Source organism: Triticum aestivum, chromosome 1B (genome assembly GCF_018294505.1).
Source record: "Triticum aestivum cultivar Chinese Spring chromosome 1B, IWGSC CS RefSeq v2.1, whole genome shotgun sequence".
Classification (NCBI taxonomy): domain Eukaryota; kingdom Viridiplantae; phylum Streptophyta; class Magnoliopsida; order Poales; family Poaceae; genus Triticum; species Triticum aestivum.
The window spans coordinates 500517328-500543244 of NC_057795.1; positions in this window are offsets into that span (position 1 = coordinate 500517328).

A 25917-nucleotide genomic window follows, 5' to 3' on the forward strand; every position below is an offset into this window, starting at 1 on the left:
GGAGAGCCGATAGGAGCCCTGAGTCGCGATGCTCAGGTACCCCCCCTTTAACGCGCAAGCTCGGCTAAATGTCGATGCTCTACGTCCTCGGGTCCCGGCCCTCAAGCAGGTCTCAGCCGTCGCTGGTTTGCCGGGGTGCGGTGCCGTGGACAAAGCCAGAGGGTGAGGGCTGGAGAGCCGGTAGGATCCCTGAGTCGCGATGCTCAGGTACCCCCCCTTTAACGTGCAAGCGGCCGACATAAAGGAAGAAGAGGTGCCATGGATAGACATCAAATACAAGCATGATGGGTTGAATGCATGGCCCGAAAATAAACGCAAGAGGGGTACATGCTGCTGGGTCTGACCCGAGCGACTTGGGGATGATGAAGCCCGAGGGGCGCCCCCAACCAATTAAGCTAAGAACATGAACAAAAGGGATACATGCCCCAGGGACGGACCCACACGGCCTGGGAATGATGCGGCCCTGAGGGCGCTCCCAGCTGGAAATGAAACTTGAAGGGTGTCACCTGATAGCGTTGAAGACAAAGGGATGCTGAAGTAGCGGACGTCGCGGGCTGTGGAAGCCGGTCTTCACGAGCTCCCAAGCCCAGGAGCCTCGGGAGGCTCCGGAGCCGCTGGTGGCTCCTCGCGAACCATCTCCATCTTCGCCAGGACCGCGGAGCACCTGGCCTCCTGAGCCTCCAGGATGCTTCCCATGAGGCGCTGGCGCACAACAGCCGCATTCGGCAAGCCGTAGGGCATGCGAATGTAGCTGTGGGGTGGGCCTTCGTAGCGCACCACGCGTGAGGGACAGAAGCGCTCCTGAGAGGCAGCTCGGTTGAGCCCTGGGATGTCGATGCAGACGCACAATCCACTATCCTCGCCTGGATGGGGAGCTGCGGCAGGTAAGCGGCGGCTGCCACTCATGACTCTTGACTCCTGCAACTCCTGCGTGATTTGACTGACGAACTCCTGAGGGTTTGGCCCTCCTTGCCTTGCTCCTTCTTGAGGGAAACATGCTCTGAAACATGCCTCCAAATAGTGCCCAAGCGCCTCCCTCGTGACCTTGGCAAGGTCGGTGGCCCTCTAGGAGGGAGCCCCTGAGCCCTGCTTAAGGAGGGCACCAGGCGCGCCTTCCTATGTGACAGAAGAAGGTGCCCCCTGAGCAGGCGCGGACCCTGAGGGGTCTGCCTCCTGAGGGGTCGGGCCTGGCGATGTCCTCTTCTTCTTGGGAGCGGCCTCGAGGAGCCTCCCGCTCCCGCGATCTAGGTCTTCAAGTGATGCGGCCTGAAAAGCGCGTTCCAGGGAGCACACTGCGTCTCTTTCTTCACAAGGCACCGTGATGACTCCACCGCTTCCTGGCATCTTGAGGACGTTGTAGCCTTGATGAGTCATGGCCATGAACTTGGCGAGAACTGGGTAGCCAAGGATGGTGTTGTATGGCAGGCGAATGTGGGCGACGTCGAAGTCGATGAGCTCGGTGCGGTAGTTGTCGCGCGCCCCGAAGGTGACAGGAAGGCGGACCTGCCCAATTGGAACCGTGGAGCCATCAGTGACTCCGGAGAAAGGCTTGCTTGGCTGAAGCTGGTCGTAAGGCACTTGGAGATTGTTGAATGTCTCTACGGATAGGACGCTGAGCCCTACCCCGCCATCGATGAGGGTCCTGGTGACTTGCACGTTGCTGATGACTGGGGAGCAAAGCATCGGGAGGACTCCGGCTGTGGCCACACACTTGAGCTGATCCGCTGAGCTGAACATGATGGCGCATGCCAACCACCTGAGAGGGCGCGTGTCTTCGAGCCTAGGTAGGAGTGCATTCACTTCGCGGGCGAACTGCTTGAAGATGCGCTGAGAGGCTAGGGCTTGAGCTCCGCCCAGTATGCAGGCGATCGCGCGCGGCTCCTGGAAGCCCCCAGCCCCCTCGCCCTGATGATGGTCCTCGTTTATCCTTGGCTGCGGCGGCAGTGGAGGGAGGCCTGCGTTTCCTTTATCGTTGCGGTCGGGGCGTCGGCTAGTCCTCCCTTCTCGCATGGCTCGGAGTTCTTGACATCCGTTGGTGTTGTGAGTGTGGAGGTCGTGGTACACACGGTACCAGCTGCCCTTGAAAGAGTCGGGCTGATCTCTGCCCCGCTTGGTGTCCAGTTCTGCCGCAAGCACGGCAGCCCCCTTGCGCTTCACATCCTTGGCCTTGGATTTCTTCTCTTCTGGGTCTGCGGCTGGCATCTCGAGGAGAGGAAGGCGTCCCTCCTCAGCCCTAGCACACTTGGTCGCCAAGTTGAACAGCTCCAAGGAAGTGCACAGATCTTCATGCATTGCCAGCTCCTCCTTCATCTTGATGTCCCGCACGCCGTCGGAGAAGGCTGAGATGATGGCCTCCTCAGTCACCTTGGGAATCTTGAGACGTGCATTGTTGAAGCGCTAGATGTACTTCTGCAGGGTCTCCCCTGGTTGCTGCTTGATGCGGCGCATGTCGCTCACGGCGGGTGGCCGGTCGCGAGTACCTTGGAAGTTGGCGATGAAACGGGTGCGCATCTCATCCCAGGAGGAGATCGTGCCAGGAGCCAGGTTCAGGAGCCAGGTGCAGGCCCCATCCTTGAGTGCCATGGGAAACCAGTTCGCCATGACCTTATCGTCCCCATTCGCGGCTTCGATGCCTAGCTCGTAGAGCTGGAGGAACTCCTCAGGGTCGGCCGTGCCGTCATAGCAAGGAGGCAGGTCTGGCTTGAACTTGCAGGGCCACGCGATGCTGGGCAGCTCGGTGGTGAAGACAAGGCAGCCTGCTGTGGCCACGGGAGGCCTTGGGTGATGAGGAGCTTGGTCTTGCGGGTCCCCATGCGCTACAGCTAGGAGCAGCACGGGGTCGCGACGGGCCGAAGTAGGGAGCACTCGGGCAGCTTCTTGGGGGCGAGGGACCTCTTGGCATCTCCGCTCTTGCTGCGCTGGCGCCGGACGGAGCGGGTTCCGCCTAGGGGCCACGCGCCTTGCGGCCAGGGTGCCTTCTTGTGGGGGAGGCGGCTGAGGCGTCCCCGGAGCTTCATCGCCCGCGCGGGGCGGGGCGCGGTGCAGCGAGAAAGACGGCACAGGGGAGCCCCCTGAGACGAGACAAGCTCGGCGACGCGGTCGAGCCACTCTTCGTAGACATCGTCGACTGGGCGGTAGCGCAGGAGCTCGTTTGCCATGATGAGCGCAGCTCGAGCCTCCATGGCTGCGCGGGGCGTGCGGGACGAAGAACCAGAAGGGGCGAGTGAGGGAGTGGCGGTGCGGCCGTCTCGCCACATGGATGGATGCAGGGATGATGCTTGCTTCCTGTTCCCCGCCGGGCCGGTGGCGGCATTGACGACAGGCGACGGGGAATGGTGGGGGTGGCCACCGATGGGGGCCGTCTGGGTGACGCAGGAAGCGAGAGCGGCTCGGCGCTCGGCGCGGGCCCGACGAGCGTCTGACATGGATGCGATGGTTGGGGAAGAACAGGGCGGCGGAAGACGAATTCCGGCGCACCCCTACATGGCGCGCCAGATGTCGGATTTCGGATTCCGGCATACCCTTTAGATTCGAACACTAGGGTGCACGCGGAGATTTCGCCCTCAGCCTACCTGCACCTCACCGCCACGCTATGATCTAAGAAATCGAAGGAACAACACAAGAGACACAGAGTTTATACTGGTTCAGGCCACCATTGTGGCGTAATACCCTACTCTAGTGTGTGGTGTGGTGGATTGCCTCTTGGGATGATGATGAGCAATACAAGGGAGAACAGCCTCGCGAGGGTCTGTTCTTGGTTAGTGCGACGAACCTCTGGGGGGAGTTCAGTCGCCCTCTCTGGATTGATTTTTAGATATCTCTACCTTGTGGGTGGCTAGTCCTATTTATAGGCAAAGGCCCTGGGCCTCTTCCCAAATATTGAGCGGGAAGGGCGCCAACAATTGGCCATTTTGAAGGGGAACATCTAGTACACTTATCCTGACTAAAGTTGGTCCTCGGCTGCCAAATGCTCCGGTGGTGACGCCGGCTTGGGCTCCACGATGACCTCCATCCTGCCGTTCTGCTGGTCTTGGTCTTGTTGCACCGAAATGGATGCCTGCGCTTGCTCCCATTAGCACCAAAGAGGAAACTGGGACTCTGTGCAGGCCGGCGCCCGCCTGGTGCCTGCCTGGCTTCGGTCGTCATGGCTTACGTCATGGGCACCTCGCGAGGTACCCTGCCTTGATTTCTCCGCCTCCTCGAGAGCCAGCCTGATGAGGCCACTCCTGAGGAAGCCTCCTGTCATCCGCCCAGCGAGGCTTGGCCCCTCGCGAGGGTCTTGAACTCATGCCGATGAAGATGGGCCGCGATGGGCTGCCCCTTGAGCTACGGCGCAGGCCGCTGGCAGGCAAGTCTGGGGACCCCTGTTCCTAGAACGCCGACAGACAAGGCAAGGCAAACAAGATCGATCTACGGATTGCGTGGACGCCCCACGACACGTGACGATAACCGTCACGCCGGATATGGCAAATACGGCCAGGCCGAACACAGCAGACAAAGCTCATCTGGGCTACGTCGTGATATAGTCTAGTACAGAGGCGCCGCACACCCACTGCGCTTCACAGATGAAGTAAGGGATCATCAAATCCCCGAAGGTTTTAAACCCGTAAACATTGAATCATACGATGGCACAACAGATCCTACGGTATCGATCGAGGATTATCTCCTTCATATCCACATGGCCCGCGGTGATGATCTAAATGCTATAAAATACCTCCCACTCAAGCTTAAAGGACCAGCTCGGCATTGGCTTAACAGCTTGCCGGTAGAGTCAATTGGTTGTTGGGAGGACCTGGAAGCCGCATTCCTTGACAATTTCCAGGGCACTTATGTGCGACCACCAGACGCCGATGACCTAAGCCACATAATTCAGCAGCCAGAGGAATCGGCCAGACAATTCTGGACACGGTTCCTAACCAAGAAAAATCAAATAGTCGACTGTCCGGACGCAGAGGCCCTCGCAGCCTTCAAGCATAACATCCGAGACGAATGGCTTGCCCGACACCTAGGACAGGAAAAGTTGAAATCCATGGCAGCCCTCACAACACTCATGACCCACTTTTGCGCGGGAGAAGACAGCTGGCTAGCTCATAGTAATAACATTACCAAGAGCCCTGGTAATTCGGATACCAAGGACAACAATGGAAGGTCGCGTCGCAACAAGCACAAGGGCCGCATCAACGGCGACAATGCTGAGGATACGACAGTTAATGCCGGATTGAGAGGCTCTGAACCCGGCCAGCGGAAAAAGCCATTCAAAAGAAATACTCCGGGCCCGTCCAATTTGGACCGAATACTCAATCGCTCGTGCCAGATACCCGGCACCCCCGAACAACCAGCTAATCACATGAACATGGATTGTTGGGTGTTCAAGCAGGCAGGCAAGTTAAGTGCCGAAAACAGAAACAAGGGGCTGCATAGCAATGACGAGGAGGAGCCCCGGCCGCCGAACAATAGGGGACAGAAAGGCTTTCCCCCATAACTGTGGACGGTGAACATGATATACGCAACCCACATCCCCAAAGGAGAGCGGAAGCATGCACTCAGGGACGTATATGCGTTGGAGCCAGTCGCCCCAAAGTTAAACCCGTGGTCCTCCTGCCCGATCACTTTTGATCGAAGGGACCACCCCACTAGCATCCGCCATGGAGGATTCGCCGCATTGGTTCTAGACCCAATCATTGACGGATTTCACCTCACCAGAGTCCTTACGGACGGCAGCAGCAGCCTGAACCTGCTTTATCAGGATATAGTGCGAAAAATGGGCATAGATCCCTCAAGGATTAAACCCACAAAGACGACCTTTATAGGCATCATGCCGGGTGTAGAGGCCAACTGTACAGGCTCAGTTACACTCGAAGTGGTCTTCGGATCCCCGGATAATTTCCGAAGCGAGGAGTTAATCTTTGACATAGTCCTGTTCCGCAGTGGCTATCATGCCCTGCTCGGACGAACCGCATTTGCAAAGTTCAATGCGGTGCCGCACTATGCATACCTCAAGCTCAAGATGCCAGGCCCTCGAGGAGTCATTACGGTCAATGGAAACACCAAACGCTCTCTCCGAACGGAGGAGCATATGGTGTCCCTCGCGGCGGAAGTACAAAGTAGCCTCTCAAGGCAACTCTCCAGTCCGGCTATTAAACATCCGAACACCATCAAGCGCGCCCGGAGTAACCTACAAAAAGACCGCCTCGCACGTTCCGAGCAAGCGTAGCAGTGCGGCCCCAACCCCAGCCCTTGCGAAATTGCGAAACCAGTACTACGTGTACATAATTACGCCATGGAAATACCATGGGCATAAGGGGAGGGGCACAACCATGGCACGCCCAACATGCGGCTCAACCGCACTAGGGGCTCCAAATTTCGTCATTTCTTTTTTCTTACTTTCAGGACTCCACTCGCCGGAAGGCCTGTCCGGCAGTACAATCGTCGAACACACGTTGCAACAGCCAGGGAGCCAGCAACCTACGTTGAATGTCCATGTGGTCTCTATAACGAGCTAAATACCTGTCTTACATAAAGTCTCACAGCTTGCCCCTGGAGGGGGACATGTCAAATAATCCCATTTCTTGCTTTTCACACTATTTGTATCGTTCTGCTTCCACAGCAGCCTTTTAATAAACAATACATAGCTCTCATCTATTATTGCATTCATTTCTTATGTAAATATGTTAAGTTATGACATTATGCAACCGTACACTTTGGTACGACGAATACACCAGGGGCTTAAATACCCCAGAATATGGTGTGAGAAGTCCGAACACTCTCTCGAGTGTGGCACCCCGAACTTATAGCATTATATGCATCGGCTCTGAATCATGTCTTGGGTCAATAGTTGGGTTTGCCCGGCTCCCATGTTTTGGTACCTTACGTTCCGCTATATCGGCTAAGGTAGCGCTGGGAGAACTACTGCGATTGTGCCCCAGTTGAGCTGGGTTAAGCACCTCAGTAGAGAAAGCTAAAACTAACCGTCATGGTAGGGCGAGAGCCGGTCGCTGTTCGAGAGGTTTTCGAGTCCCTTAAGACTTATGCCGCTTAGAGCGAGGAGCTGGCTTTGTCCGGACTAGGCGTGGATAGCGCCCCGAACTCGGTCTTCCGAATACTAGGGGATTTGCCAAAATTTAAAATTATAGAATTCTATGGCTAAGTGAGAGTGATAAAGCATTATAGTCCAATTGCCTTGTTCATTGTGTTGTGCGCCTCCCTCGAAGGACCCAAGAATGGGAACAAGAGCGCTGAGGTTTATCCCGAACACCCCAGCACTCGTGGCATGGGGGTAGAAGCCGACGACTCGCCATCTCTAAGATTTAATAAACGGCCGCACAGAAGGTAATATTTTAAATTCAAAAAGCGTTGCTTAGCGCATATGAACAAGTTTTCAGCGCACAGGATAACACGAGCGAGTTTACTCAAAAATTACATCCTTGGAACACTCATTCGCCACAAGGCAGGCACCCTTCAGGATGCCCTCATAATACAACTCGGGCTTGCGATGCTCCTTCCCCTCCGGTGGCCCATTTGTAACCAGCTTCTCAGCATCCATCTTGCCCAGTGTACTCTAACATGGGCAAGGGCCCTACGGGCGCCTTCGATGCATACGGAGCGTTTGATGATTTCAAGCCATGGACAGGCATCCACCAGCCGCCTTTCCAGTCCAAAGTAGCTCCCAGGCAGGACCTCCCCAGGCCACAACCAGCCTATAAGGCCCTTGATGGCCTGTTCGGCTACCTTATGGAGCTCGACCAGCTGCTTCAGCTGGTCGCTCAAGCGCACCGGGTGTCCGGCCTCAACATACTGGGACCAGAACACCTTCTCCGTCGAGCTCCCTTCCTCGGCTCGGTAGAATGCGGCAGCGTCGGACACAGTGCGGGGCAGATCTGCGAATGCTCCTGGAGAGCTCCGGACTCGGGTAAGTAACAAGTAATTCACTTTCACGTGCTTGCTTTGCATAAAGAATGCCTTACCCTCCGCTATCTTCTTCATCGCCTCAATTTCCTAGAGGGCTTTTTGGGCTTCGGCCTTGGCAGATTTGGCGCTCTCAAGGGCCGAGGTAAGCTCGGACTCTCGAGTCTTTGAGTAAAGCTCCAAACTCTCATGTGTTTTCACAAGAGCATGGAGCTCTTGCTGCACCTTCACCACCCGCGCCTCCTGCTTTTCTCGCTTGGTGCGCTCCATGGCCGTATTGTCTTCGGCCTTGGACAACGCTTCCTTCAGGGTCGCCACCTCGGTTGTGGCCCCTATAATACTCACGTTGGTCCTGTCATTATTTGCAACCAGGTATTTTTTATATACTTACATAAGGTACTACTTACCTTCCTTGTCCTCGATCTACTTCTTGGCAAGGCCGAGCATGTTCTTGGACCGCTCGAGGCTCTGCTTCAATGCATCAACTTTCACAGTTAGTGCGGCAGAGGTTAGCAGTGCATCCTGCATTCCCGTATTGACATATTTATGTTAGACTCCTGCGTATATCTTTTTAGATCCTCAGCCCAGTTTTCTTTCCGAACACCAAACTGAGCATTAGGGGCTACTGTCTATGCGGTAATATTTTTACATGTCTTAAATACATACCTCAAAGCCTGTTAGAAGGCTGGCACAGGCTTCCGTCAGCCCGCTCTTGGCGGACCGAACCTTCTGGATCATCGCACTCATAATAGTGCGGTGCTCCTCGTCGATGGAGGCGCCGTTAAGCACCTCCAACAAATTATCCGATGCCTCCAGTTGGACGAAGGTCACCGATGTCGTGGGCTTTCCCTTCTTACTACGGGGCCGCCTGCCGGACTCCGGAACCACTGAAGGTTCCGGTGCGGTGTCCAGCCCACGGCCGGACTTAGAGCCCTTTGGGGTTTTATCCCCTTTGCGCCTGGAGTCCAGGAGGTCGCCTTGCGGCACCTCCAGGACCAGCTCCTCCTGGCTTGGCGCCTTTTGGGACTCCACCTCGGCATCGTCCGTAGGGCGAGGGGAGGTAGCAGTCGGGAGCGAAAGACTATTCACGTCCAACGAATCCAGGGAGCCGCTCGACGAAGCGTCGAGCCGGGCCTGGGGCGGACTACATGATTATATTCGGCGTCACAAGATACTGTGCAATAAAGGAATGCCATGAGTTGTTCTGGTATCTGGATACTTACGATTTCGCTAGGGGCTTGGCCCTGGATGGCCACTCCTCTTCGCCGTCGTCGGCGTCGGTGGAGTGGTCTGGAGGAAGGGTCCTTCCCTTCTTGGACCCTCCGGCCCCCCTAGTTGGCATGGCCTTCCTCTTCTTTCCTCCCCCATTAGAGGAGGGAGAGGCCTCTTCTTCCTCCTCCTCGTCTTCGGGGGAGGAGTGCACTTTAGAGTAGTCGGGCGATGAATCCGACACCACTAGGCGCCGGGAGCTCTTTCGAGTTCCCGTGGCCTTCTTCTTGGCCTTCTTCTCCGGCACCACGTGAGGTGCCGGGACCAGCAGCTTCGCCAAGCGGGCATTTGCTGGGCCTTCGGGCAAAGGAGTCGGACAGTCGATCTGTCCGGACTTCTTCTGCCAGTCCTGTTAAAGGAATGGGAGCTTAGATCCCGCATAGAGTCAAACTATGAAAAATGAGTATCTTGTAATGGGTAAAACAAGCTTACCGCGCTGGCTTGGCACCTCGCACAGAACCTGCGATCCTCGGTAATGGGAGGGGCAACCTCGGTACCCTTGAATAGCACCTTCCAGGCATCTTCGTGCGTTGTGTCAAAGAGCCTGGACAAAGTTTGGTGCTGGGCCGGGTCGAACTCCCACAAGTTAAAAGCCCGTCGTTGACACGGGAGGATCCGGCGGAAGAGCATGACCTGGACTACGGTGACAAGTTTAACCTTCTTATCAATCAGGTCTTTGACGCAGGTTTGGAGTTCGGTCAGCTCTCCCGAATTACCCAACGACAGGCCCGTCTCTTTCCAGGAGGTGAGCCGTGTGGGGATGCCAGATCGGAATTCGGGGGCCGCTGCCCATTCAGGGTCACGCGGCTCGGTGATGTAGAACCACCCGATTGCCACCCTTTGATTGTTTCCACAAAGGAGCCCTCGAGCCATATGACGTTGGGCATCTTGCCCACCGTGGCGCCTCCGCACTCTGCCTGCTGGCCGCCCACTACCTTCGGCTTGACATTGAAGATCTTCAGCCATAAGCCGAAGTGGGGCTTGATGCGGAGGAAGACCTCGCACACGACGATAAACGCCGAGATGTTGAGGATGAAGTTCGGGGCCAGATCATGGAAATCCAGGCCATAGTAGAACATGAGCCCCCGGACAAATGGGTGGACTGGGAAGCCTAGTCCGTGGAGGAAATGGGGGAGGAACACCACCCTCTCATGGGGCCTTGGGGGTGGGAATGAGATGCCCCTCGTCTGGGAGCTGGTACGCAATGTCATTGGACAAGTATTCAGCTTTCCTCAACTTTTTGATGTGCCCCTCCGTGACGGAGGAGGCCATCCACCTTCCTCCCGCTCCTTACATGGCTGGAGAAGGTTGAGGTGGGAAGTGCGGACTTGGGCGCTGGAGCGCGAGTGCGCGGAAATGGATAAGCGAAGGAGGAACAAGGCGTAGATGGAAAAGGTGGATCTTTATCCCCTTATGTGGGCGGACGAAACTATGTGCCCCCACCAGCCTGGTAAAACTCGCTTATCTCCCAAGCATCATGATTAATGGCACAGTTGGGTTACCCATGCCTGTATTGATGAGAATCCCGGAATAAGGGGACACGATCTCTGATTTGACAAGACGTGCCAAGGAAACCACCTCGCTAAACGCGCTGAGATGGGACAGTAAAACGATTTGAATAAAGGCTTGGCCGTGGCGTGATGTCACGTTGCGGAATACGTCAGCGGATTAGATTTGTACAAATATTATTCTCTCTACAGTGGTATGTTGAACTTATTTTGCAGAGCCGGACACTATCCTTGTGTTCAAAATCTTTTATGAAGTATTCGGAGGAGGAACCCGCCTTGCAATGCCGAAGACAATCTGTGCGCTAGACTCGTCATCATTGAAGCCTGGTTCAGGGGATACTAAGGGAGTCCTAGATTAGGTGGTGTCCGGATGACCGGACTATAACCTTTGGCCGGACTCCTGGACTATGAAGATACAAGATTGAAGGCTTCGTCCCGTGTCCGGATGGGACTTTCCTTGGCGTGGAAGGCAAGCTTGGCGATACGGATATGTAGATCTCCTCCCATTGTAACCGACTCTGTGTAACCCTAGCCCTCTCCGGTGTCTATATAAACCAGAGGGTTTTAGTCCATAGGACGAACAACAATCACACCATAGGTTAGCTTCTAGGGTTTAGCCTCTCTGATCTCATGGTAGATCTACTCTTGTACTACCCATATCATCAACATTAATCAAGCAGGAGTAGGGTTTTACCTCCATCGAGAGGGCCCGGACCTGGATAAAAACATCGTGTCCGTTGTCTCCTGTTACCATCCGCCTAGACACACAATTCGTGACCCCCTACCCGAGATCCGCCGGTTTTGACACCGACAACGCTAACCCTGTACCAGTTGATGAAGAAGACAAGCCCGTTCGAATGGAACGACAAGGCAGACGAGGCCTTCCAAGATCTCAAGCACATGCTCTGCACCGCACCAGTCCTGGCCGCGCCGACCGACAAGGAGTCTCTATTGCTCTACATAGCCGCGACCTCGCAGGCGCTCAGCACGGTGCTGGTGGTCGAGCGACCAGAGAAGGGCAAGATCCAAGCCGTCCAGCGCCCGGTCTACTACCTGAGCGAGGTCCTCTCCATCTCCAAGCAGAACTACCCGCTCTACCAGAAGATGTGTTATGGCGTGTACCTTACCGCCAAGAAGCTGAAGCAGTACTTCCAAGAGCACGTCATCACCGTAGTTAGCACGACACCTATCAGAGAAATCATCGGATGCCGGGATGCCTCGGGCCGGGTCGCCAAGTGGGCGCTCCAGCTAGCCGGCCACACCATCCTCTACGAGCCCCGCACCACGATCAAGTCTCAGGCCCTGGCCGACTTCCTTGTCGACTGGACCGAGACCTAGTACCTACTGTCGCCCCCCGACTCGACGCATTGGCGCATGCACTTCGACGGATCCAAGATGCGACTCGGCCTGGGGGCTGGCATCGTACTATCATCCCCGAAGGGCGACCGACTCCGCTACGCACTGCAGATCCACTTCACCGCCTCCAACAACGTTGCCGAGTACAAAGCCCTTGTGCACGGCCTCCGGCTTGCCAAGGAACTCGGCATCCGATGCATCCTGTGCTACGGTGACTCGGACCTAGTGGTGCAGCAGTGCTCCGGGGAGTGGGACGCCCGCGACTCCAACATGGCAAGCTACCGCTTCCTTGTCCAGAAGCTGACCGATTCCTTCGAGGGCTTCGAGTTCCTCCATGTCCCGCGCGCGGAGAATGAAGCGGCCGACACGCTCACCATGACCGCATCGTCCTGGCAGTCCATCCCGTCCGACGTCTCCCTCGAGAACCTATGCAAGCTGTCGCCAGACTCCGAGTCCATTCACGTTACAGACGACCCGGCCACACCTCAACCCGGCCCGGGGGCTGCTGAACTCGGCTCGAGGGCTGCTCAGCTCGATCCGGCCGACATCACCCCGGACCCGGCCGTCGCCATCCCCAACCTGGGGGCTGCTCAACCCGGCCCAAGGGCTGCTGAACCCGGCTCAGGGGCTGCCGACCCAGAACCCACCCTGGTGGCCGTCTTCGCCGTGATTACGGCTCCGTCGTGGGCCCTCCCAATATCAGAATTCCTGGAGAACGGGGTTCTCCCCATGGATGAGACCGAGTCTCGGCAAGTGCAGCATTGGGCATTCGCCTACAACATCATCAACAACGAGCTCGTCAAGCGCAGCTCCATCGACGTGTTCCAGTGTTGCGTCGAGCAGGAACAAGGCATCGACATCCTCCTTGACATACACCAGGGTGAATGCGGGCACCACGCCGCGTCGCGATCCCTGGTGGCCAAGGAGTTCCGCCATAGTTTTTACTGGCCCACGGCCCTCCAAGATGCCGAGTCACTCGTTCACAAGTGTGAGGGGTGCCAGCGCTTCAGCAAACGCAGCCACCAGCCGACGTCAGCACTCCGCACCATACCGATCGTATGGCCGTTCGCGGTCTGGGGACTCGACAATATGGGTCCCCTCAAAACCTCTCGAGGGGGCAAGACGCACCTGCTGGTGGTAGTGGACAAATTCACCAAGTGGATCGAAGCACGGCCGATCAAGAAACTGGACGGGCCAATAGCCGTCTGGTTCATCAAGGACATAGCGGTTCGCTACGACATGCCGAACAACATCATCACGGACAATGGCACCAACTTCACCAAGGGCGCGCTCAAGCAATACTGCTCCGTCTCCGGCATCCGCCTCGACCTGGCCTCCGTTGCACATCCGCAGTCCAACGGGCCGATCGAGCGGGCCAACAGGCTCATCCTGTTCGGCGTCAAGCCGCGACTCGTTGAGCCCCTCATCCACTCACCCGGCAGCTTGCTCGATGAGTTGCTGGCCGTTCTCTGGAGTCTCCACACCACTCCGAATCGGTCGACCGGGTTCACCCTGTTCTTCCTCGTCTATGGAGCCCAAGCCGTCATCCCGACCGACGTTGAGTTCGACTCGCCGCGCGTCGCGATGTACACCAAAGTCGAAGCCCGTGAAGACGACGTTGACCTGGTTGAAGAAGCACGCCTCCTGGCGCTCAGCCGCTCGGCCATCTACCAATAAGGCCTGAGGCACTACCACAGCAAGAAGATCAAACCCCTCGCGTTCCGCGAGGGCGACCTCGTCCTCCGACTCGTCCAAGAGCAGGTAGGCCAGCACAAGTTGTCCCCTCCATGGGAGGGCCCATTCATCATGAGCAGGGCCTTGCGCAATCGCAACGCCTACTACCTCATCGATGCACGCAAGTCAAAGAAGCGCAAGAGAGACACCACCAGCGAAGAAACAACCCAGCCGTGGAACGCGGAACTCCGTCCGTTTTACAGTTAGCCGCACGAGTGTATGTATCATTGTTGGATTTCGGGTTCAGGCAGACACTTAAGATTCGAACACTGGGGTGCGCACGGAGATTTCGCCCTCTACCTACCTGCACCTCACCGCCTCGCTAATATCAAAGCAATGAAGGGAACAACACAAGAGACACGGGGTTTATACTGGTTCAGCCACCGTTGTGGTGTAATACCCTAATCCAGTGTGTGGTGGATTGCCTCTTGGGCTGATGATGAACAATACAAGGAAGAACAGCCTCGCGAGGGTCTGTTCTTGGCTGGTGCGATGAACTGCTAGGGAGAGTTCAGTCGCTCTCACCGATGATGATCTGATCTCTAGGTCTGTCTGGCTCTATCCAGATGCCTCTACCCTGGGGGTGGCTAGTCCTATTTATAGGCAAAGGCCCTGGGCCTCTTCCCAAATATTGAGCGGGAAGGTCGCCAACAATTGGCCATTTTGAAGGGGAACATCTAGTACACTTATCCTAACTAAAGTTGGTCCTCATCTGTCAAAGGCTCTGGTGGTGACGCCGGCTTGGGCTCCACGATGACCTCCATCCTGCCGTTCTGCTGGTCTTGGTCTTGTTGCACCGAAATGGCTGCCTTTGCTTGATACTCTTGCCTGCGCTTGCTCCCTTTGCACCAAAGAGGAAAGGGAGGACACTGCGCGGGCTGGCGCCCGCCTGGCGCCCTTGGTCGTCATGGCTTGCGTCATGGGCACCTCGTGAGGTACCCCGCCTTGATCTCTCCGCCTACTCGCGAGCCAACCTGATGAGGCCGTGCCTGAGGAAGCTTCCTGTCGTCCACCCCGCGAGGCTTGGCCCCTCACGAGGGTCTTGAGCTCGTGATGATGAAGATTGGCCGTGCAAGGGCGCCCCTTGAGCCACGCCGCAGGCAGCAGGCAGGCAAGTCTGGGGACCCCCGCTCCTAGAACACCGACAATCATCGCCTTTTGTGAACGCATGAAACTATGGGGTTCCCGAACGAGACTCGGGGGCTGCCTTTTGTTGACCAATTTATTGTGTCCCTACTTGTCGGGTGGTAGGTGCGACATATGCCAACGGGTGGCTTATCATTGTGGGAGCCAGTAAGAAATTGTCGGTGCCTGTAAGCGGGATAAGGCGAAGACATGCACGCCGGCGGATCTTACCAAGGTTGGGGGCTCTCCGTGGAGATAATACCCCTACTCCTGCTTTGCGGGTTCTCCGCATGATCACTAGATCGATAAGAAGCTACAAGAGGCTCCTTGAGCTGTTCGGTGGGAGGAGGAAGAAGGGCAAGGCTAGCTCTCTTCTCTCCTTATGGTGGTGTCTAAAATTCTATGAGATCAACCCTTTGCATGGGTGTCCCGGGGGGTTTATATAGGCCTACCCCTCGGGGGTACAATGGTAATCTGGCTGGTCGTGGGTCCAGGCCATCAGCGTATACGACCACCGGCTTCTCCACCGGCTACTGGGGCTCGCCCACTGGTGGGTCCCGCCGGCTGCCGGGCCATTGGTCGATAGGCCGGCCCCATTGCTTGGGCGTCTTGTTGGGTCTGGTTACTGTTGCCTCGCCTCTGATGACGATGGCTTTGTCGAGGTAAGTATGGCTACAGTGCCGCCGCCTTGAGGGCTCTCACTATAGCCTTACCTTGTCTTGTCTTCTTAATGGTGCGCACGCCCCGAGGAGGGGAGCAAGCCAACTATAGGAAGCCGGCCCGGCCTCAGGCCGGCTTAGGTAGGCCAGGCCGCCTTCGGATGTCTCTCTGACCAAAGGGGCCCGTCGCCCGCGGGCCGTACTGGCAACCCGTCGTGGATGGCGTCATAATCTGCATGGCAACAGTGCCACGCCGGACGGGAGATGGCCGCCTCGTATGGCGCACTGTAGCCATGCGTGTTCCGGGATTCGGGGGTGGCAGGGTCCACTGTAGGCACGCCCTATCCATTAACCATTATGGGGGGCAGACTTTTAGAGTACGGCCCCATGGCCGCCTGCCAGGGGCCGGCTTCATGGAGGCGATCTTCTAAGGCCGGCTTCTTAAAGTCGGCCCTTCTACGGCTGGCTTCTCGGAGCCGGCCCCCTCGCGGCGTCCTCCAAGGGAGCTTATGGCCGGGTCGCCTTCCGGTAGCCGGCCTAGGTGATAGCCGGACGGAAGAAGGCGTCCCCACGTCTTGGGTGCTTCAAGGCTCGGTTGGCCCATTGTTTTTTTTGAGGGCCAAAGGGAGCCGACTAGGCTACCCATGGTCATTTACTCAGACAGTAGTCCCCGAAGCTGGTTGGGCTTCGCGGTTGAAAGGGGAATCGAGAAGCTCGGCCAACTTCCTATCCCGAAGAATCGGCAGCTAGGAGCCGGCTTCTCTTGCGTGTGTCTTCTCGGCGAAGCCTCCTTGAAATCCGAAGGCGGGAACCAGCTGGCGTGCTAGCCAGGCGGCGGGCTGACCACCCGCTAACCGCGCGCCATGTGGCACCCTTCGGCTGGAAGGGCCTGCCAGCCCACGTGCGTGACAGGACGCCGCCGCAGGCCGGGGCCCGCCACTTCCACGCCTCGGCCCGTGCGCGGATCGTCTGTGGCCCGAACCGACCGCACATCTTCCGGTGGCGGTTCCCACTCGTCATAAAGGCGCGATAATCACAGGTCGTGGGGGAGTGGGTGCAGTTAATCCCCCCCCCCCGCGCCTCGCCTCCTCGGCTTCACCGCACGAGGCTATAAGTAGGGGCGGGAAGGGGGAGCGGCAGTCATTCGCACGCTCGCCCTCACTCCGCCACCTCCCTCTTCTTCTTCATCGCGGTAGCTTTCCACCGTGCTTCCGCTCCGCCACTCTTTCTTCTTTCTAGCGCGCCACATGCTCGCCGCATCTGCGCCGAGCGCTCTCCGTCACCGGCTCACCGTCGCCCCATCGCCATCATGGCTCCAACGTCGAGCTCCTGGGACGGCTCCAACGTCCGCGACGACCACATCGATTTTCTCTGCAAGATCTTGTGCGGATCCGTCTCGCGCTAGCGAGGGAAGTTTCGCCGGCACTGGAGGAGGGCGAGCGAGTGATCTTCTACTCGCATTGCCTGCACGGCGTCGGCCTCCCCGCGAGCGGCTTCTTCCGCGCGTTTCTCGACTTCTATCATCTCCAGCCGCACCACCTCACCTCCAACACGGTGGTACTACTGTCGGCCTTTGTCACCTTGTCACATCCCTAGTTCTGGTATGCTCAAGGCTAGCTAGTCATTTGTGCATCATGTTTAAATTCCATTTAATTTGAAATGAGGATTTGTGAAACCCTCAGAATCATTTTTGGAAATGACCTAAATAAAAATTGCTCCAAAAAGGTCCAAGAAAATGTTCATGTTGCTCTCTGAAAATATTGGTCAGAGGTAAAATTCAAACAAATATTTTAGGAGCTCATGGATATTTAATTTTGGCCATTTGGATTAATCCGATAATTATTTGCTTTGGATATATATTGTTATATATATAAAATATGGTCCAAAAACTATGCCATTTATTAAGGAGCTCTGGAATAATATAGTTAGCTCCTGCAAAAATTGGCATAAGGTAATAAAATGATTTAGTATTTTAATTAAATCAAAACATATGTCAGAAAAATAGAAAAGAAAACAAAAATGTAAAATGCTTACCTGTGCAGCCCAGCAGTAGCCAGCGCCGGCCCAGCCCACTGGCCCCTCCTCTGTCGTCTTCGTCCTCAACAGGAGGATGGGCGCGTGCCCGCCGCGCGCGCGCGCCGCCGCGCCACGCCACCAGCCTCCCTGCCTGCCTGCCCTCTCCCCTCCTCGTCTGGATGCCCCGGGAGACGCCACGCGGCCCCTCGACCCTCTCCCACTCTCCCGTGTCTCTCCCTCGTCCGCTCTCTCCCTCCCGAGCACCACCGAGCGGAGCTCGTCGCCGCCGCTCATCGCCTACGTAGCCACAGCCTCCCCCTCGCCTCTTCGACACGCGCAGAAGCTCCGCCACGACTTCCTCGTCTCCTCCGTCAAGCCACAAGACGCCGGACGCCCTGTGGAGCCGCCGTCGCCATCGTCTTCCTCCTCGGACGCCGCTGACCGCCGACTCCGATTCGCCGTCTCCAGTGCGTCCCCGAGCCCGCTTCGACGCCCGCTGCAACCGCAGTGAGCTCCGCCACCATTCCCCTCTCCCCATTTAGCTGCCCGCACGCCGTAGCCCTCCTCCCCACCACGGCCGAAGCTTCCCGCCGCCGTTCATGTCGCCGCCGTCGCCCTAGCCACCGCAGCTTGCAACCAAGCGCGTCACCCTGCTCCTGGTGACGCCAGGAGGCCGTAGAGCCTCTCCGCTCACTTCCCCCGTGCCTCGCAGCACCCGCGCGCACCTGGCCGAACTCCGGTCGTCGCCCAAGTGGTCGCCGCCGGCGATATAGACCGTCTCCGGTGAAACGGAGGGCGCCACTGGATGCACGCGAGCCTGGGCTTCGCGTAGGTGCTCTCCGCCGCGCGATTGGTCGCCGGAGCAACGATCCCGCAGCCCTCCGTCGCGTTCAGGCCTCGCCGGCGGCTTAACGCCGGTGGGGTTGACCGTTTGACCTCGCCGGGCCGTCAGGTGGGCCCCGTGGGTCAGGTGATTAGCCTAAGGCTAATCACCGTTAACTAACCCCCCCTGACACTGACCAGTGGGCCCCAGCGCCACTAATCCTTTAGTTAGGATTAAACTGACCCTGTTTAACCCCCTGTCACTGACGTGTGGACCCCACACGTCAGGTTTGACCAGTCAGTGCTGTTGACTTGCTGACGCAAGCATGACGCCGTGCTGATGCAATTATTTATTTTCTGGATTTAAAATAATTCAGGAAATTCCAGAAAATGATTTAAACTTCAAAAATTCATAGAAATTCAACCGTAGCTTAGATTGAAATAATTTATATATGAAAAATTATCAGAAAAATGTAATCTATCCATCTGTACTAGTTTCATGCATGACAAACCAACTTATACATGCTGAATATGAGAAAACACATTATGGCATATTAAGAGACTTATTTTAGAGTTGCATTTGAACCTTTGGTTCAAATGGACTTCATCCAAATATAATGCTAGCTGCATTAGCACAATCAGCATCACATCTTCATGCCATGTTCATGCATCATTGTGTTGCATATGCTTGTGTTTTGATTGTTGGCACCGTTCCTTCTCGATAGGTCCTGCTCCGGAGACGTTCCAGAGTACCTGTCCGTGAAGCAGTGCCTCCCTTGTTGATTTACCAGGGAAGCAAACCCCCCTTGTTCATTCCGATAAAATCCTACTCTCTCGCTCCTGCTCTCAGTTATTGCATTAGGACAACAACGATTCATCTGCTACTTTGTGCTGCGGTAGTTGAACCCATTCCTCTGCATGACCTGTCATTGCCACAGTAAATAGTTGAAACCCACTAGCATGTGTAGGAGTTGATTGAAGCCATTGTTGTGTTCCTACCATGCTATGCCTGCTATTGCTTAGAGTTGTGTCAGGTCTGATTCATTGGGAATGAATTGGAGTGTTACGATATGTTCTGGTGCTGAGAGTTAAGTGTGTGAACACGATTTGGTAAAGGTAGCGGTGAGAGGCCATGTAGGAGTACATGGTGGGTTGTCTCACTGGAACCGTCCTTAAGCACTGAGTTCTATGTATGTTGTCCAATGACTCGATACTACGACACATTGGGTTCCGGGCGCTCCAAGCCCTCTCGACTTACTAACCAACTTGGTCTCTGTCCAGGAGTCACAACTAGTTTCTGGTGTTTGTAGGTAGTGCTATTTTTCTACCAAGTGGCACCCGGCAGGGTGGGCTTGGGACAGACTAGGCACACGTGGCCTGGTGTACCGAGTGGCACCCGGATGGTGGGCTCGGGAACCCTGCACACATCGTTTGGGGCCGTGAGCGAAACCCCGACCGGATCTCCTTGCGGATGGAACCCGAATAGGCGATAAACCTGGACTAGAGTCTTGTGTGGTTAGTCAGGTCGTGGCCGACACCCTCGCCAGGCTTCCGCTTGAAGGTTGCCGAGATACATGACGTGTACATGGCGGTAAGTGGCGAGAGCGTGTGTGAAGAAGTACACCCCTGCAGGGTTAACATGATCTATTCGAATAGCCGGGTCCGCGGTTATGGACTTCTTGGATGCTTACATGGTACATAGACAACTTGAAGTGGATACTATAAAATGCTCAAGACAAGTGTGAGTGCTATGGATGGCCTTCTCGTAGGGAGACGGGGATGAATCCATACTAGTGTATTGTGTGGTGATTAGTGGACTCGTGTGCGCCATATCACCTCAAGAGTTCTGGTAGTCGTAGAACAGGTTAGCCACAGAGTCAAAGCTGGCTTGCTGCAACTAAACTCCACATTACTCTCTTGATACAAGTGCATGTATGATAGGATCTGATGTAAGTCTTGCTGAGTACCTTTGTACTCATGTTGCTTTATTTATGTTTTTTCAGCGGAGACTTCGGTCTTACTAGTGTTCTCTTGGACTTCGACAAGTAGCTTGTACCTCAGCTATGATCTTGATCGAACGTTGTAGATAGTCAGGCTTTCAGCCTTTTTCATTTATAGATGTCTGTACTCAGACATGTAATGCTTCCACTTGTTGCTTGATTGCTCTGAATGTTGGGTCATGTGACCTTGTTTGTAATAAATGCTATGATGGCTCTTCTGAGCCTTTATCTATATGAGTTGTTGAGTTATGGTGTGATGCCATGTTGTACAGCACATACTTGCATGTTATGCATACGTGTAATGTGTATTGCTATGTGTGGGATCTGACTATCTAGTTGTTTATCCTTAGTAGTCTCTCTTACTGGGAAATGTCTCCTAGTGCTTCCAGTGAGCCCTGGTAGCTTGCTACTGCTCCGGAACACTTAGGCTGGCCGGCATGTGTCCTTCTTCGATCCCGTGTCTGTCCCTTCGGGGAAATGTCACGCGATGAATACCGGAGTCCTGTTAGCCCACTACAGCCCGGTTCACCGGAGTCCTGTTAGCCCAGTGCTACAGCCTGGATTCACTCGCTGATGACCGACACGTTCGATGCTGGGTCATGGATGCCTGTCCCTGTAAGTTAGTGCCACTTTGGGTTTACGACTAGCCATGTCAGCCCGGGCTCCTTATCATATGGATGCTAGCGACACTGTCATATACGTGTGCCAAAAGGCGCAAACGGTCCCGGGCAAAGGTAAGGCGACACCCGTGGGGATACCGTGCGTGAGGCCGCAAAGTGATATGAGGTGTTACATGCTAGATCGATGTGGCATTGAGTCGGGGTCCTGACAGCCTTGGTATCAGAGCCTGACTGCCTGTAGGATTACCAAGCCAAACTGGTCGAAGTTGAGTCTAGAAATTCTTTAGTTATGTAAGGGAATTGATTGTGGGAAGGAACGTAAGGCTCCTTTTACTCCTTTACCTCATGGCCTTCTGATCTGAGTCGTCCTATCTTTCCTACGGGGTTAAGGAACTAGGCTTTCTCTTCCGTCTATCAGGATCACGTGTTACTACTCCGTAGTCCCATAGGATTGGTTGATCAGAGTCATACCCCAGTTTTGAGTATTTCCGGTGTAGTCTGTTTAGTATGATCTCAGAACCTTGAGTAATGCTGATGAGTATGTTACCACCCCATTTTTAGTAGGATGTCTCATTCTGAGCATTTTACTGCCGTTATGCTGCCGGAATTTCCCTAGGAGTTCGAGAGATACTAATTCCTTGTCCTACATTCTACAGTCTATAGTTGATGCTGACTCCGTCCCTGGTTTCGTTTCTCAGGATGTCATCAAGTTCTATTGTTCGTAGCCAGAACCATGGAGATGGTAGGGATGAGGATCCTCCCGACCCGCCTTCGTTGACAGAGTTCATGTTAGAAATGGAGAGGAACAAGCGTGAGTCTAACCGTTTGTTGGCACGTATCGAGGAGAACACCGCACATCAGTCCAATAAGTCTGCGACCATTCATGACTTCATTCGCTTGCACCCACCTACCTTTCATCATTCCATCGAGCCACTCGATGCAGATGACTGGCTCCGTAGCATCACTCATAAGCTGCGTTCCGCGAGCGTAGCTGAAGATGACAAGGTCACTTATGCCACATACCACCTGGAAGGTCCTGCTAGTCTTTGGTGGCAGAACTATGAGGCTATGCTTCCAGCTGGCCAGAATCCTACCTGGAGAGATTTCACTGAGGCTTTTCGCGAGCATCACATTCCTGAAGCCCTCATCGATCGCAAGAGAGAAGAGTTCTGTAGTTTCACCCAGAGTAAGATGGCTGTTGATGCTTATAGTAGAGAGTTTGAGAACCTCGCTCGCTATGCCACAGAAGAAGTGTCCACGGACGCCAAGAAGCAGGCTAGGTTCCGGAAGGGTCTCAACCCCAAGTTGCGTCGTGATCTCCACCTGCATCATTGTGATACATTCCAAGCTCTTGTGAACAAGGCCATCAATGCAGAGACAGCTCAGCTCACTTACGAGGAGTCTCGTAAGCACACCCGTGATTTGGGATCCTCCTCTGGCTCTAGTTCCCAGAAGCGCCGGATTTGGGTTCCAAACTCCGCTCTTCCTTCCGGATATGCACCGAGGCCATCCCATGTGGTGCCTCCCCCAGCTCAGCCATATGTTCCACCCAGGCCTACTGGTAGACCGCTTGTTAGTGCGGGTCCACGTCCAACCTCGGGAACTTGCTTCACATGCGGGAAGCCAGGACACTATGCACGTGACTGCTCTCAGACTAGTTATGCTCCACCCCAGCCCGAGAAGACTGTTGGCTGTGTTAAGCCATCACGCAAGATGATCAGTGTCAAGTCAGCCCCCACTGAACGTGGACGTGTGCATCACGTCTCAGCTAAAGACGCTCATGATGATCCGGATGTCGTTCTTGGTACACTCCTTGTCAATTGTCACCCAGCATCAGTTCTATTCGATACTGGAGCATCTCATTCCTTCATTTCTGAAGGCTATGCTCGTTTGCACGACATGTCATTTTGTGATATGCCAACTCCGCTTGAAATCCAAACCCCAGGGTCTAGATGGCAGACCACCAGAATTAGCCATGGTAATGAAATCCTTGTTGACAGACTTGTATTCCTTGCATCACTTGTAGCCCTCAAGTCCTCAGATATTAATATCATCTTGGGTATGGACTGGATGACAGCTCATCATGCCAAGATTGATTGTTACACAAGATCTGTTCAGCTTACACACCCATCTGGCAAGATAGTCACTGTCTCCACTAGAGTTGCAAAGCGTCAGCTCTATTCTCTTAATGCCAGCCCTCTTCCAGACCTTGAAGATATCCCGGTAGTCCGTGACTTTCCGGATGTCTTTCCAGAGGAACTGCCAGGTGTTCCACCTGACAGAGATGTAGAGTTCGTCATAGATCTTATCCCAGGAACTGCTCCAATCTCTAGGAGACCCTACAAGATGGCACCCTTAGAACTAGCCGAGCTTAAGAAACAACTTGATGAGTCCTTGCAAAAGGGTTTCATCCGTCCTAGTTCTTCTCCTTGGGCTTGCCCCGTCCTCTTTGTTAAGAAGAAGGATGGTACGGACCGAATGGTTGTAGATTATCGTCCCGTTAATTTGGTCACGATAAAGAACAAGTATCCGCTCCCCAGGATCAACGACCTGTATGATCAGCTCGCTGGATCCTCAGTCTTCTCCAAGATGGATTTGAGGTTAGGATACCACCAAATTAAGATCAGAAATGGGGACATTCCCAAGACAGCTTTTGTCACTCGTTATGGCCAGTACGAGTACACCGTCATGTCCTTTGGCCTAACCAACGCCCCAGCCACATTCTCCCGCTTGATGAACTCGATCTTCATGGAGTACTTAGATAAGTTAGTCGTGGTTTACCTCGATGATATTCTTATTTACTCGAAGAACGAGGAAGAGCATGCCGAACATCTTAGACTTGTGTTAGAAAAACTCAGAGAGCACCGCCTTTATGCCAAGTTCTCCAAGTGTGAATTTTGGTTGCCAGAAGTGACCTACCTAGGCCACGTAATTTCTGGTAAGGGCATTGCTGTCAATCCCGAGAGAGTCAAGGCCGTTCTTGATTGGACTCCACCTGAGACCGTTAAACAAGTTAGGAGTTTCCTTGGTCTAGCCAGCTATTGTCGCCGCTTTGTTGAAAATTTCTCCAAAGTAGCCAAACCCCTCACGGAACTTCTCAAGAAAGATAAAAAGTTCGAGTGGTCCCCACAGTGTGAGTACAGTTTTCAGGAACTGAAAAGACGCCTGACTTCTGCTCCCATACTTGTGCCACCGGATTTCACAAAGGACTTTGTTATCTATTGTGACGCCTCACGACAGGGACTAGGTTGCATTCTTATGCAGGATCGTCATGTGATTGCCTATGCATCTCGACAGTTGCATCCACATGAGGATAATTATCCTACACATGATCTAGAGCTTGCAGCCGTAGTCTATGCACTCAAGACCTGGCGACATTACCTTCTTGGTAAACGTTGCGAGATCTACACCGATCACCAGAGTCTCAAGTATATCTTCACCCAACCGGATCTGAACCTTAGGCAAAGACGTTGGTTGGAGTTGATCACAGATTATGATCTAGGGATTACCTACACCCCAGGCAAAGCCAATGTCATGGCTGATGCTCTAAGCCGTAAATCCTATTGCAACAATCTCATGTTGCAGCAAGGCCAACCACTTCTCCATGAGGAATTCTGTAAGCTTAATCTTCACATTGCTCCTCACGGATTCCTTTCTACCTTGGTGGCGAAACCTGATCTTGAAGATCGGATTGTCGCTGCTCAAAAGCAAGACACAGGAATTTCTCGGATCAAGAGAAACATTAAGAAGGGAGTTGGTGGATGTTTCTCTATGGATGATCGTGGTGTTGTTTTCTTTGAGAATCGCTTGGTGGTTCCCAAGAATCAACATCTGCGACAATTGATTCTTAAGGAGGCGCATGAATCTCCTCTCACGATTCATCCCGGTAGCACTAAGATGTATCAGGACCTACGCCAGAGGTTCTGGTGGACTAGGATGAAGAGAGAAATCGCCGACTTCGTTGCTAATTGTGACGTATGTCGTCGTGTTAAGGCAGAGCATCAAAGGCCTGCTGGCACCCTTCAGCCTTTAGCTATTCCTGAATGGAAATGGGATAAAGTTGGTATGGACTTCATCACCGGCTTTCCCAGGACCAAGAGAGGGAATAACGCTATCTTCGTAGTCATTGATCGTCTTTCCAAAGTGGCTCACTTCCTTCCTGTTCGAGAGAGTATCACTGCTAGTCAGCTTGCTGACTTATACATTTCTCGAATAGTGTCACTTCATGGTGTTCCACTAGAGATCAATTCAGACCGTGGCAGTCTTTTCACTTCTCATTTCTGGGAGAGTTTCCAAACTGCCATGGGAACCCATCTTTCCTTCAGTACCGCTTTCCACCCTCAGTCGAGTGGTCAGGTGGAACGGGTCAACCAAATTCTCGAAGACATGCTTAGAGCTTGCGTTATCTCATTCGGTATGGATTGGGAGAAATGTCTTCCTTTTGCCGAGTTTGCTTATAACAATAGCTATCAATCCAGCCTCAAGAAAGCTCCTTTTGAGGTTCTCTATGGACGAAGATGTCGAACACCTTTGAACTGGTCAGAAACCGGTGAAAGACAATTCTTTGGACCGGACATGATCCAGGAGGCAGAAGAGCAAGTTCGCATCATTCGTGAGAACTTGAAAACAGCCCAGTCTCGTCAAAAGAGTCAGTATGATCGTCATCATAAGGATATGACTTATGAAGTTGGCGACAAAGCTTACCTTCGGGTTACTCCCTTGAAGGGTACCCATCGTTTCGGTATCAAGGGCAAGTTGGCTCCTCGTTACATTGGTCCCTTTCGCATTCTCGCTAAACGAGGAGAGGTTGCCTACCAGTTGGAACTACCCCCACATCTTTCTCGAGTTCATGATGTCTTCCACGTCTCTCAACTCAGGCGTTGCTTCTCGGATCCCATCCGCG